This window comes from Cygnus olor, chromosome 1 (genome assembly GCF_009769625.2).
Source record: "Cygnus olor isolate bCygOlo1 chromosome 1, bCygOlo1.pri.v2, whole genome shotgun sequence".
Lineage (NCBI taxonomy): Eukaryota > Metazoa > Chordata > Aves > Anseriformes > Anatidae > Cygnus > Cygnus olor.
The window spans coordinates 7,698,948-7,712,773 of NC_049169.1; the positions used below are offsets into that span (position 1 = coordinate 7,698,948).

The window sequence follows — 13,826 nt, forward strand, 5'->3', positions numbered from 1 at the left end:
GATATTTGATATATATGTAGATATATATATATAAGAGAAGGTAGGTTACTTGGCACCCCTGTAAGCATGATCGGCACAGCAAGCACAGCTTTGCTATGTACAAAACAAATAGGATGTTAAAAAGAAAACTGAAGAGCAGCAACATCTAAGAACTGGAGAACACGCTGTGTATTGACACAGTCAAAAGAGCTCAGTCCACTCAGTTTAAAAAATGGGAAGATTAAGACCAGCTGTGATTATCCTACAAGCAACACGCTCAACAATGGTTTGATGAATTTCAATGACAGGAGACGGGGACTAGAATACTCATTCCTAAAAGAAGGCACACATGGACGGAAATCAAATGCTAAAGTTACTGAACGACTTGTGGTAAGAAGTCAGAAGCAGCTCAATTGCATGAAGAGAGCAAATTACAAGATCATAATTATCTCTTCTAGTCTTACAAATTATAAATCTATGAATGCAATTAATACGCATCTGAAATGGAAGCTGAAAATGAAAATCTCCGCATTAATCAGGTAGTTATGAATTAAGTGGAAGCAGCAGCAAGAACAAGACCGAGTGAGCTAAGTATTTCACATGCTGCTTCAGTTAAAGCTGTAAATCTCCAGGTCTTGCCTGTTGAAGCGTCATGGCGTTGGTGCACCTCCAGATCTTGCTTCGTGCCACGTGCTGGTCCTGGGGGCACACCAGCATCCTGCCCGGCACGATCTGCTGAGCTGTCACGCCTCCCCTCGTTAATAATGGCCTTACGCCGCTTCCGAGTGACAACTGAAAAGAAATTCTACCACCCAGAAAAGACGGCTGTTTTCACCAAATTTTTAAAAAACTGACATAATGAAAAACACACAGTCCACTGCAGCATGCCAGTTCCCCAAGCGTATTCATAGGTACTTATGTAAAGCCTAAGTACTTCTTCAGATCAGGCAGATATGAATTGATTACTTGCCAGCTCAACCACTCCAGTTCCCTTCATTTTCTAGGAAGAAACCCCTTCCCTAGCTAAAAGAAATAAATTAATAAAGAAAATGTGCACTAGTAAAATTGCTTTTTCCAAGTTCTTCTCTCTGTGCTGGCAAGCAGCTCCAAATGGTATCCAGCTTCTATTTCGATTGCTTAACGCAAGGAATATCCTTTCTTAGACACAGAGAAAAGGAAACAAAAAGGAACACTTTTCTTACACATCTCGTTACTCCAAGCTAATACACTCCCAGCTTACTCACAGGAAAGAAATAAAGCCTTCACCTCTGCAAGTTAGTCTTGGCTCTGGCAACTACATCGACATTCCAGTCTGCAGCGTGTCCACAAAGAGACACCCTTCCTTGCCCAGACCTGTTTTTGTCTGCTCTCAGCTCTTAGAGATGTATTTTGGGTATGAGGCTCCTCACTGCGACTCAGATGGAAAGGGCACCACTACAAAGGCAAGGAAGAAAAGACCTGAAAGAAAAGGCCAAAATGAGACCAGTAAAACTCATGACCTGATCTTCCTAAAGGGAGGCAGAGCGAGAAATTAAAGAGTAGGCTGCTTCACACCCTATTCGTGACCTTAACCAAAGGTACCATAATTCCCTAATGGATTTACAGGGAAACAGTGGGTGGAAGAATGTATGTCAGTCAGAACAAGCCTTTGGAAAATGTCTGATGCGAGAGCCAAGGCATACATCACACAGCTTTAGGACAGCCAAGTTAGATACACGTGAAGTTATTAAACTGCAGTGGTGATTAACAGGAGACCCGCAGAGAACATGACATGCCACGGTGCGTTTATTGGAGCATCACCTTTTCACTGTTTGATGGCAGGAGTGAGAGTCCTGGAAAACAAGAACTTGGAGAAAACTAGAACTGTAAAAGAAATAAAAATAAATGTTGACACTGGTCCACATCTGTCAAAGCTGGTGACTTTTTACACGGTCTTTATGAGCAGCTACAACCAGCAGCTTCCAACGCAAGCCCATAAATCAGGAAGCTCTGACAGTGGGGCAGGGCTGAGCATCAGTTGGGATGCAGCAAGGGAAAGGAGGGAAGCAGGGCGTTGTTTTCTAAAGCAGCATGCCCCCATCTGAGCAGCATATTGACGTGCTCCTCACTGAACTGAGCTGTTTTGGCCTTTAGCCTCACTCGAATGAAGAACCCAGAATGTCAACATCTAAACCCAAAGCAGTCGCACCAGGTCAGCAAGTATGCAGGTGAGATTTCAGCTCATACTCTGGCAGTAGTATGGTGACGCTGGACTGTTTCTAGGATGGTTTCTAGAACATTAATGTCTTTTTCAGTTCCTTAGAAAGGCCTGAGGAGGTTCAGAAGGGAGAAAGAAACCACCACTCCTTAATTTCTCCCAAAAGGAACTGCTCAACAAATTCCAAAGAGTTAATGAAGAAAACTAAGAAACCAGAGGGATGACCCGAGTCTCTCCGCAAAGGGATTGTTTGTTGAGCTTGAGAGCTGGTGGCAGGAAAGGAATTTCCTACAATTGTTGTTACCTTGCTGCTTGACAGACCACCTGAGGAAAGTCCCGGGCTGCCATCCCCCAGCAGCACTGAGGAAGGGGCCAGCCGTGCCACCAGCCTCAGGAGGACCCTTCAGCTCTGCCCCTTGCATCGTTCCCTGGGGGCTTCAAGAGGACGGCTCGCTCGCTCCACGTGCTAGTGGAATGGAACTGGGCTGAAACCTGAACTGGGAGAACTCCCAAATATATAAACAGAGCAAAATGCAAACAAAAAACCTCAGTAGTCCTAAGAGGCACTGCAAGGATCTCCAGCATACTGTCAAAACAAACTACCTGCGTTCCTAAAAGTCACATGCTAGCTTACAAATGTCTGATAAAGGAACATAAAATGGGCGTGTTCCTGCCTCTTCTTGCTCATGTGAGAAAATAAAATAAAAATGAAGATTAAAAATGCAAAGGTCTGCACAACAAGACTCCCGGAGAGCCAAGAAAGGGGCTGAAAGTCCCTGGCATTAGAGGCCCATTGCCTCAACAGACTGTGGCTGGAGAACAAAACCAGTATTAGGTCACGGCTTGGCTCTTGCTAGTCAAGGTCTGAGGAAGCAGTGCAGAGAGGTTTCAGAGAGCAGAATGCCATTTGTCATCCGCACACAGCCAGGCAGCCGTGTCTGAGCACCGCTAGCTCTCCGACGGCCTGAAAAGGATTCGAAGGAGGCCTTCTCACAGGCCCTACAGCCCTCGGATTAGCAGGTCACTCGGCTTCTTTTACTCAGGCTGACTGAAAAGCTGTCCCCTAACTCCAGTTTTAACAAGAACAGAAACAAAAAAAAATTCTTTAACAAGAATTAATTAATAGGATGAATACCTATTGATAACTGCCCACTGCCAGCTGCACCTCTCCAGGCCTGGAGCCAGTCTTTGTTCCCCTGCTGAACGGAGGACTTGGGCTCGCGGCACACGCTGGGCCCACAACCAACAGAGAAACTTTCAGGCCAGCAAACTATATGCTGGCAATAAACTGCATGGTAGGATTCCTTAAAAACGTCACCAGACTGTGTCCCCAGCAGGACGTCACCTTACTGTCTGAGATATTTGGAGAATAAAGGAAGAAGAGTTAAGGAGTGTTTATGTGGTCCTCTTCCTGCTCTCCTTCAATAGCTAAAAGGGTTTTTTTCAAACACAAATACAAAAAAGCTGCAATTAAGATTCCAATGAGCCTGTATGACCATGTTTTTTAAACACGTGCCTCCATTTTGGAAGCAGAAGGGACTACAACAGTCACCAGCAAATACTCGGAGCACTTCAGTGAACACATCGTGCTTGGTCACGTCAGGGGTAGGCATCTGGAAGGTTCTTGATTTCTTGAGTTCACAGAATCACAGAATTGTAGGGGTTGGAAGGGACCTTGAAAGATCATCGGGTCCAACCCCCCTGCCAAAGCAGGTTCCCTAGAGCAGGCTGCCCAGGTAGGCGTCCAGACGGGCCTTGAATATCTCCAGAGAAGGAGACTCCACAACCTCCCTGGGCAGCCTGTCCCAGGGCTCCGTCACCCTCACTGCAAAGAAGTTCTTTCGCATGTTGGGGCGGAACTTCCTGGGCTCCATTTTATGGCCATTGCCCCGTCACCACAAACCACTGAAAAGAGGTTGGCCAAATCCCTCTGTCTCCCACACTACAGGTATTTGTAAACATTGATGAGATCCCCTCTCAGTCTTCTCTTCTCAAGGCTGAGTTGTGCTTCTCTACAAGAAAGGCGGTCTACAAATACAGCATTATTTTATCAATAAAGGGAGGTGGAAGCTTTTTTACTTTACTGTAAATTCTTCACCTGTTACTAGTCCCGTAAATCGGGGTAAACACTTCAACCCAGGTTGCTCAAGTTCCTACACCTACCAGAGCTTGTCCATTTCCTTACAACATAATCACTTTCTCAACCTGCTTGCTTAACAAATATTGTTAAAGCGGAAATTTAACATTTCCTTTTTTTTTTAGATTTTTTTTTAGATTAGACGATCATTTTTTACCAAGTTTCACTGAGGAAATGTGTTTTAAAAGTGCAAAAGAACCGCTGAGCAAGGGGAATTCATCGGAAAATCAAGTGGGACCTGTTCATTACAAAGGGCTTGGTCACAACAGCAGCTCCGTCGCTCAGAAGAAAGGCTGCCCCGTAATTACAGCGAGGGACCGAGTCACGACAGAAGAGAGACACTCTATTTTCAGCTCCACCAAAAATTGGACTCATGATGCCGAGCGAGCCACTTGGGCCTAAATTAATCTGGAACAGGCTGTGGTTGTCAGCACAAGACATGTCGGATACCAAATGCTGAGAGCACAAAACAGGCTTTTTTTGGGTGAGCGGAGCAGTAAGAAACATCATAAATTAGGCGAATGCTATGCTTTGTTCTATTATAGGCAGCATTTTGTCAAAAGTTTTGGAGCCGTTTCATGTTAAGCACTCTTTTTTCTTTTTCTTTTTTTTTTTTATGCTGGAACAAATGCATGTTTTAGAATCAAAAGGCATAATCCAAGGAGGTAACACGCTGAATGGAGTTTAGAAAATGAAACTGATGATGTTTAAAATAAGCTAAAAAGTTAAAGAAAGAGATTAGAGTTAATAACGCACAGGCTGTGAAGGTTTTCTTGGTGTTACAAAAGAAATGCCAGGGATTTATGGCTCTTGTGCCTGAAGGACCAATGCTGACATTTTCACTCTGCATCTATTTTTATGAATTTCTTCCTTCCTGAGTTATTAGCAGTCTCTGGCTTTTTCTTCTTAATTTTCTTTGTTGTTGTTGTTGTTATGTGTCTATCGATTTACCATTTAAACAGCCACAGTCACATAAAAGACATGTTTTTTTCTACGCTGCACTAGTAAATATGTTCTCAGGAACATCTCCAGGATGAAGGGCCACAGTGAAAGGCAGGAATCAGAGCTGGGAGCCCGAAGGCTTTCCTACCCCACTGGTGAACACAGCACTTTCTTCTCAAGCACGTCAGTAATAAGACAGAGACTCATTTATCAAAATCTGTCCTCTTCAAAACAGCATGCACTCTTCAGCAATCTCAGGGCTCAGCAGGGTGCAAATTTTGCATCTTCAGACACTACATCAATACAAGTTTGCTTTCTACAGTAGCGTCTAAGATTCCTGTTAACATTTGCTACAGTTAAGTCCCATTTCATCACGGGCATGTTAATAACCATCCTGGAAAGTGAATGCTATGAAGTCAGCCTTAATTTATTTTATTTTTCATTCCTTATCTCCTATATATACAATGTTGTACACACAGATCTCCTACCCACTCCATTTAATCCGGCAGCCTGTCTGCACAGGGGATGCTGTCCCACCTGCTTTAATATTATCCAAACAAAGGTATCTGAAAAGAGGTGTAGAAACACAAAAAACCAGCATGTTTACTGCCAGACAGCAAAGGATCCACCAGCGGTTTTGCAATGCATTAGCTATGAAAGCAAACAGGCTACCAGAAGTCACCCAGGAGCCTTCCCCTGCACGCGTTTGTCTTTAATTCTTCTTCTTCTTGTCTCACCTGGGCTACCAAGGGCAACATGACAGGCACTGAATGCACTAAACCAAACTGGGAAATGCTTGAGCACAGTGGACATGGTGTGAACTGGGTGTAGCTCAACCTGACGTGTCTTAAAAGATCTTTTACCGCAGACGACAGCTTGCTCCAGTCCCAAATCTGAGAAACCTTATCTCGGCGATCAGCTCGTGCTGCACCCAGGCCCTGCAAGGAAGCAAAACCCCCAGAACAAAGAGGCGCCGTCAGCTGGGATTGTGCAACATCTACCAGCGCAACACGGGAACGAAAATCGGCACACGGGTCTACTTGTAGCACTATCAAAGTTATTCCAGACTGGGAACAGCTGTGCCAGCACAAACACGGCCAGCTATCACGGGGAATTGTGCTATTTCAACACAGCAGACAAAGCAGTACGGTTTGTAGGAAAAGGGTAGAATTCCTGTAACAGCGGAGATCAGACTAGGAAGTGTAGGTGGAAAAATGAAATCTCTCTACTAACGACGTCATCGGGGAAGAAATTTAATATTCCAGCTCCTTCATCTCTCGTGATTTATTCAGGGATGAGGAAGGGGTTACAGAAGGCTGATTGGAATGACAATAGTTCTATTATTGTTTAAGTTTTGTTAGAGCTCATGCCACAAATGGATTTTACAAGTGATCAGAAGCTAAGAGGGAACAACTTCACCATCCACGAGCACGCTGACAGAGTCTCAATGCTCCATAAACCTACGGACTGCCCAAAGGGCTGTACCGTTATCCCCAGTGGATTTTGGAGCATTTCAAAGTTTTACCTTTGACTGCTTTCACTCCCTCCTGCTTTCCTCCAGAGACACACGACCCTCAGCTTGTCTTTCACGCCAAGGCACCATCCCACTCCCGCTTTAGCTAACTGCTTAGTTCAGATTTCCCAGTGAAAAAAAGATGTCAGTCAACACCTTCATCCCCAAACCTTCCCCTGCCAGCACAGCCCACTAACACGGCATCACTTGGTGATAACTCCACCGTTCCAGGCTCAGCACCTTCTTTCAAGAGCCATTTCCCCCTTCACAAGCACACCTAACCCCACCTGCACCTCAGGGCCCGCAGAACAAACAATAAATCTCCGTGGCTCTCCAGCGGTCAACATTTTGAGATGGGAAGTGTATGTCTGCAAATTAATTTTCCTTCACATCCTACTGTGCTCGGTGCTTTCCTACGGCTTCTACTCAACACGAACACTACCTCTGAAAAAAAAAAGGAAAACTGTGTTTATAGTTAAATTCACACAGTGATAGAAATGACAGTAAATGGATGAATTTTGAAAGTCAGCAGCAGTGGGTTTACTAGAGTGTGTGTCCACCACCAGAAGTCCCAGCCCCACTGCCAGGGAGATGAGCACGTTTGCTAGCTGTTTCCCACACGGTCAAAAATGAGAAGTTTGTAGAGGCTGGAGCACAGGCTCTTATCAGGGAAAAGAGATTTATGCAACGTTTCAGAATCCTTTAATCACAGCTGAGGGTTATTTCCGTGGCCAGAGGGTGGTGTCATCCATTTTAAAGGAAAAAAAAAAATCCCTTCCCCAAAATCTGCCGTGGGACAGCTGCGTTACTCCAACAAATGTTTTGACAGACAGGAGAAGACAGCATGCTAAATGAATAAGGCAGACACGTGCAAGACCAAGGCAACAGGAATTTCCTTCAAATTCTCACGTCTCACTCTCCCCTTCTTTCCATCAGTGCAAGAAATACTTCAGATGGCTCGGTGTGGTGCAGCCGTAGACACCTTCCATTAATCTCACTCAAGACCTAAGCTAAAAATTGAAGACATCCATCACTTGTCACTGTCTTGCCCAACACCTTTTATACATCCCACTCTCTCCCTTGCTTACACCATTATGATATTACCCAAATATAAACAAAGGCTTGATTAAAACTATCCATATTTATAGAAGCATTCATGTCACCTACCTTCAGGCCTTCAACTGCTGTAGCTAAAATAGGAAAGCAAGCTCCTTAGAGCATTAGCATGGTTATCCAGAGGGCAAACCAAAGCAGCTATGCTGAGTGCTAATGTCAAATATCAGCGCTGTCAACCAGCTCCCAGACGCTCACCTTCCTCCAGGGGGTTTAGGGAAGTCCAGGGAGCCTGGACAGACTCCCAAACCTGGTATGTATCAGTAGTGGGAAAAGTGCCTTCAAAAAATATCCAAATAGTGAGAAATTCCACCCCAAGTTTCATAAATTACAATAATACCGAACAAATCCAGCTTGTCACTGCTTCCTATCATATTTCCAGCGTGCCAGCTATTTCCAGCTTCTCACACTCTCTAACAGAAAACCGTGGAAATTATTCAGTTTAATCATTTCCTGTATTATTGAGCGCATTGTCCGCAATACCTCGTGGATTAATTACCCAGATAACAACATGACTGCAGCTAGCAGTCGAGTTGTCAGGCTGAAGGAGTCATCTGAAGCCCCAGAGCGATGTGCTCCTGCGATCTGCTGCATTAAGGAGGAAGCCGAAGCGAGGAAGAACCCTTCCCACCTGCTACACACGGGTGACAAAATCCCCTTCGTCCCCGTGCAGGAAGGTAATTAAACCTTTATGCAACCGTGGAAAGTCCCCGTGATTGGGAAAAGAGGAGAGAGGAAAGGGCTTTCATGCCTTGAAAACAAACTGTTCAACCGAGGGGAAGGAAGGGTCACCAAGTGTAACACATCTAGTTTCTCTTCGTCTGAAATGCAGCAAGGAGCCCGAGCACCTCATTAATCACTACGTGAAATTACCAGGCAGTAAGAACGGTGAAAACAATTTTTTTTCAGTCCTTTACGCACAATCCCAAAGAGTTGTGCCACACCATCAATGGTGCTGAGCCCGGTGGCTCCCCAGTACCACCAGTAACAGGATGTACCCGCTGCTTCTTCCCAGACCCACACCTGGCCAGAAGCCGGGACAGGGGAGGGTCAGGCTTGGGGTTAGGGAAAGGTTCTGCACCCAGGGGTGGTCGGGCACTGGGACAGGCTGCCCAGGGCAGTGGGCACAGCCCCGAGCCTGCTGGAGATCAAGAAGTGTTTGGACACCGCTCTCAGACACATGGCCTGATTTTTGGGTGGTACTGTGTGGAGCCAGGAGTTGGACACGATGATCCTTGTGGTCCCTTCCAGCTCGGGATATTCTGTGATCCTATGAAATGCTCAGCTCCTCGCACAGAGGGAGCCAGTCAGATACTAGGAGCAGGGCACAGAAGATGGGGGTAAAAACACCCCAGAAAAGTCATCGGCCGTGACCCACTTCATCCCCCACCGACTAAAAGGCAGAATACACGGGCTAAGCTGGTGCTTCGGGCTGCTCTGCGCCAATCTACGCTTCTTCTGTAGAAGAAAAACCACAGCACCTCCAGGAAGTGACTCACCCCACTTATCTCAGGATCGGAGAAGCGTGGGTTCGAGAGCGTTTGTACTGATTGCCAAAAGCAGCCCGGTGCTGAGGGGTGCCCACGGCGAGCAGAAGGAGCCCCCCGAACCCTCGTACCTCTGCCAGCCCCTGAAGGCAGCTCCCCCAAAAGAAACCGTGGGCACCTGCCACCAGCAGCTGGACGTGTCCCATCGTCCCATCCCGATTAACCAGCAGGCAGAGATGTCTGTTTGCAGGAGGCAGAAACTGCACGGCTGGAAATACCGATGGAAATATTTCTGTTATTTCCAGGCCGCTAAACACGAGGAGCACTTACTCGTTTACTGCGCTGGTTTTCAACTCGAGAAACGCCTCGGACAGAAGTGCTTTCCTGAACACGTACCAAATGCCACTGAGCACAAATGTGCCAAAACTGTGGCGCAGAGAGCTGTGTTTTTAAATTAACTCCAGCGTTTTCTAGCTTCAAAGGAGAAAAAAAAAAAAAAAAAGAGAGAGAGAAAAGAGGAAAAGAGGAAGAAAGTTTCTTCTGTGGCATTTTTCTTTCTGCGAACAAAGGAGGAAATAGGTGTTGGTACGAGCGGAAAGGAAGACAGATTTACATCTCCTGGTTTCAAAACAAAGTGCTATCAGCTAAAATACTAGATTATTGATGCAGGGAGAGAGAGAGAGAGGAAGTTGCAAAGCTGCTTAACATTTCAAGAAGCTGCGAGGCTTATTACTCAGTGCTGGAGCTGGGGAAAATAAAAATATTCTTTGAGTAGGATTTGGTAACTCGACAACAAAGACAAACGGATTAAATGCTGCATCTGTTGTTATAATTAAATTAACAAAGTACTGATAGAATCAGGCTTGTTTTCCCCTCGTGTACCATACCCTGGGCAAAGACGGGCTGTAGCTATACATATTTCCTGTGCCATAAATTAAACCACGAGCCAAAATCACCCTTCCTGCAACGCTATTAAAATCAAGGCAAATTACTCCGGGGGTAAATCTGGCCCCGAGATGTTTTTCAACTAAGATGAGTTTCAGAATAAATGCGACCAAAACGGGGCTGCATGGAAATACTTGAGACGTTTTCACTGCCATTCCCAGAGCACTTGTTTAAAAATATATTGGAACAGATAGTTCCCAGGATTAAATAGGTGGAAAATTTGAAGGCAGCGTTTTACACGGCTCTGTTTCCAGAGTTGATATTCTTCAAGTCTAAATGTGGGGTTTATTTAGGAGGCCTTTTTTTCTTGCTTTTGTTTGGGCAGGATGGTTTTGTGTTTGTTTTTTAATACAGCAAAGCATCTGCTCCCTTAAATGGAGGCCACTTTACCTGAAGCTTAGCTTGGTACCAAGGACTGAGGAGCTCAGAAATCACAGGTCTGCTTGGAGGAGAGCCACACGTTGCAGAAATTCCACGTTTTCACACCGACATTACACAATTAGATGAAGACCTACTATAAATAACGTAAGGTTAGACCCTCAGCTGGCACGAGCTGGAGCCAGTCTCCCAAACTCAATTAATCTTCCTCGGCTTATCTGCCTCGCCGATGGACCGAGCACAATTATTAATATCGCAGTTCCCTGGGGACTTACATCTGCAGAAGTGCTGCCAGGAAGGGCAGCGGCCTCGGATGACCTTCACGTGCAGCAGCGCGATGCTGGAGACCTGCACGTGCGCACCCGGCCCGCTTCTCCCACCCGAGTGCGTTGACTAAAGTCAGGAAAACAGCCGTAAAGCACGTGCGAGCTGCTGAAAGCAGCTTCTCTACAGCAATTTGCCCAGCTAACAAGCATTGTAATCCCATTTTTTTGCAGAATCGTAGAAAATTAAGCTGGAGGGAACTTCAGGAGGTCGTCCGGCCCTTCCCTGCCCCACGGCGAGCTGTGGCAGCACCTAACTGCTCCTGACATCTCCGTCCTCACGAGTTCCTCAGCCAAAATGTTTCATTCCTGATCTTGGTCCAAAAAGCTGGTTTTTAAGCTTGTTTTAAGCTCCAGGTGCTTGGCCTTTAACACTAATAAATATACAAAGCATCCAAGTAGCTGGCTAGCCCCTAAGCAGCGGAGCCTGCAGAGCTGCGCCTCTGCTAACTTGGGGATAGCAGATATAAACAGGGAGGAGTCGTTATTTTTTAAAGCAAGAGTCAAACGTACCAGAAGTAAGAAAAATATAAATCTGTTCAACAGATTTTCCTTGCAGGAGAATTTTTTTGGCACATCTGGAGAAGAGCACAGAGGACACAAGCAAACCCGCTCGCTCGATGAGCGTTCCCTTGGAGGCCGTCCTCTGCAGAGACGGGTGGCAAAGGGAGGATGCACGAAGGACAGAGCAGAGGCCACTTTGTCCCCACGGTCCCGCTCTGTTCGAGCCTATCATCTTCCATCCCCTGGCCCTTAAAAGCTCCTCTCAAAGTCCCCGTGTGATGGCACAGGAGGAGAACTCACCAGCCCTCCTGACTTGCCCACATCTCCCTGGCACGGCACCACTTGGGCCCGTTTGGAAATGTTTCTGTTGCTTCCGCCAGACCCGAGCACAATCTCGTGCATGTACCCAGCCTCTCGGCGATTCCAAGCCAGAATACGTATTTCTCCTTTTTTTTTTCCCCCCTCCATATATTTATTTGCAAGCAATTATTCAAGCAAGTCATACCCTTCAATCTCCCGGGACTCAATTTTTCCCCAATAATTAAGATTTTTTCCCTTCCTCTGCTGCTCTATTTTTCAGGGCAAGGGTTTTTTGGTGGCGTTTTTTGTTTCGTGCGTGTTCCTTTTCCAGTTATACAGAACCCAAGGCGAAAGTGTAATAAAAAATGCAACAACTCTATTGCTTATTTTTGCAGGCTGACATTTTCCTTTCATGTCATAATGAGTCTAATCAATCTCTCCTGCCTTACGCATGTATCATATTCCTAAGCACTAGCAATTAGAAATAGATATCCGATTTCTTTCTTCCAGAATTGTAAGAAAATTAATGTCGCTTGTCACAAAAAGGGCTCCGACTACAAAAGGCAACACACAAAACACCAAGTATTTTAATTTGACATCGCTCTTTACGCAGTTCTCAAATCAAAAGCAGCAGTGTTAAGTTCTATTATTAGTCCTCCTGCTTGGATCATCGCTCTGAATGGAGGCGCTAATGAGACGGAGCCCTGCGAAGCGCTTTCTTAGAAGCAGTAACACACAAAATCAAAACTAAAACGGAGCAATTTGGTTCCCCAGGTTAAAAATCTTCTGAAGTACGAAGCGAGGAGTATTTCTAGTGGCTCCGTTCCTTTTGTACAGCTGGCATGCGAGGCATCCCCGGGGAGAAGTATGAGAACCCCTCGGTGCCCCCAGGGATGCTGTACTCATCACTGGGGCGCGGGAGTCACGCTGGCCCCTTTCCAGCCCAGAGCTCGAATTCCCCACGAGCAAACTCTCCCAGCTGCCCGCTCCTGGCACCTTCCTGCTCTCCTCCAGCACGCCCGCCCCGGTCTCCGAGAGGCAGCAGAGGCTGTCCCAGCGAGGCAGGAGGTGCCTGCCCCAGCCGCGCCGGCCCGGAGGTCTCACCGCTCGAACCCCGGCAGCTGCAGCGAGGACATCTGCTCCGCTGCCCCCAGGAATGGCAGCTGCTGCCCCAGCCCGTGCAAGTGGCAAACGGTGACGTTTCTCCGTCCTGGCTACAGAAATCATCTTCGTTACAGAAGTCGTCTTGGCTACAGAAGCCGTCTTGGCTACAGAAGTGTCGCCTTGCGTCTCCCCCGGGAGCGCATCCCCGCGCGCTGGGTTTGCTCGCTCGGTGTGCCTGCCGCTCGCTTAGAAAATAAAACAGCTGGGAAAAGCAAAAGCCAAACAAAAAGACCCAGAAGGTGGAGTGACACTGAGCTCTTCCCAGCTACTCCTCGGTGGCGTACCAACCTGGAGGGCTCCCCCTCGAGATCCTGACCCGTCCGATGCTGACTCCGAAGCAGAGACCACAACTAGAGCAAAGATGCACCGGGAAAACCAACAGCCCGGCCATTCAGCCCAGCTGTCAGCCTCGATCAGATGTTACATCTGTTCCATAAAACCCCCTGCATCCATGTTAACGGCGGGGAAATGGGGTCATGGAGATGTGCAAAGCTCGGACAAGCACCGAACAGGTTACTGATGGGAGAAACTCTCATTGCTGCAAGAGACGGGGGATTTCCAGGGCAGCCTCTGGACAGCCTCACAGCTCATCAGCTAAGTAAAACCCTGATAACAAGAGGCCAAAACAATACCAGGGGATCTCTTCTTAGGTCCTGACTTGCTGCTGAACAAAGTAACAGGGCAGGCAGGACCCAAAGACCCTCCTGTATCTGGGTGGTTCCCTTGAGGCCCAGTTCCTCCAAAACAGAAAGCAATTTTAAGCGTTCAGTCGTGCACCACTAACCTCGCAGTTACCAAAACCCAGAATTCCTGAAGTTTCCTTTTGCACATGAAACGTTTTCCT

General features: G+C 46.7%; 1 protein-coding gene across 6 annotated transcripts in view; it reads right to left on the bottom strand.

The window, feature by feature from the left end:
* The window catches only part of FAM107B (family with sequence similarity 107 member B), a 58,543-nt gene that overhangs the window by 16,130 nt on the left and 28,587 nt on the right, over positions 1–13,826 (bottom strand). The window contains exon 1 of one of the 6 annotated variants that reach the window (XM_040547803.1): positions 9,551–9,636. The exons of the other annotated variants lie outside the window; for them this stretch is intronic. The gene's annotated coding sequence lies outside the window, so the exon portion shown is untranslated. Of the gene's footprint in view, positions 1–9,550; positions 9,637–13,826 lie in introns of those variants that run through there. 6 annotated transcript variants of the gene reach the window in all.